General features: G+C 35.6%; 1 pseudogene; it reads right to left on the reverse strand.

Moving 5' to 3' along the window:
- Positions 1-119, reverse strand: LOC111745443 (annotated as a pseudogene).
- Between the last annotated feature and the right edge of the window lie 753 nt (positions 120-872).

An 872-nucleotide genomic window follows, 5' to 3' on the forward strand; every position in this document is an offset into this window, starting at 1 on the left:
TGCCTACAGCACCTGGTCTTCCTAGGTGGTCTCCCATCAAAGTACTAACCAGGCCTGACCCTGCCTAGTTTCCAAGATCAGACAAGATCGGGCATGTTCAGGGTAGCATGGCAGTAGACTTCTCTTTCTTTTTTTTCTTATTTATTTGTTGTTTTCACTCCTTCTCTGCCAATGCAACATATGCCTGAGTGGATTATCTGTGGAGTTCTTTTCTTTAAAAAAATTTTTTTCATTAACAATATGACCTGCATTTCTCAGATAATGTTTGTTTTTCATGCCTTCATTTCTTAAACTACAAAAGCTCAAAATTGATCTCTTATTAAGTTTTGTATCATTTCTTCGTTTAACCATTGCAGATTTGCCCCGAAGCCTTTAAATACCAGAGCCTTAGTGCATTTAGATTCTTATATTTCACAGGCAATGAATTTTTCTCAAAGTTTTCAGCTTTTTTACGGTATCATCTTACTAGTTTGGGTTATTTCTCTGAAAATTATTAACACACTCCTTTTTTCCCTTTAGCCAAATGCCACTTTTATGTAGTTTCCATAGTAATTCTATTTTAATCACTACATATTATTGTATGGGGAGAGCTCAGCCTGCACCAATCTTTTTTCAGAAATATAAAGACCAGGTAAAGCCAGAAGATAGTTAAAGGGCTCCAAACACCTTGATCTGAGGAAGTTAGTGTTTCTTTCAACTGTCTATTACAAATTTCTCATTGGCAATTTTAACTTTTAGATATTACTTTGCGTAGGCTACCAGGTATTAGCCCTGATTCACCAGAAATATTCCACAGCATATTTAGGGGAAACTTGAGCATTTGTAACATTTTATCTTTTGTTCATCCTTAGATATCAAAGATAGACACCTGC

This window comes from Pteropus vampyrus, unplaced genomic scaffold, assembly GCF_000151845.1.
Source record: "Pteropus vampyrus isolate Shadow unplaced genomic scaffold, Pvam_2.0 Scaffold155, whole genome shotgun sequence".
NCBI lineage: Eukaryota > Metazoa > Chordata > Mammalia > Chiroptera > Pteropodidae > Pteropus > Pteropus vampyrus.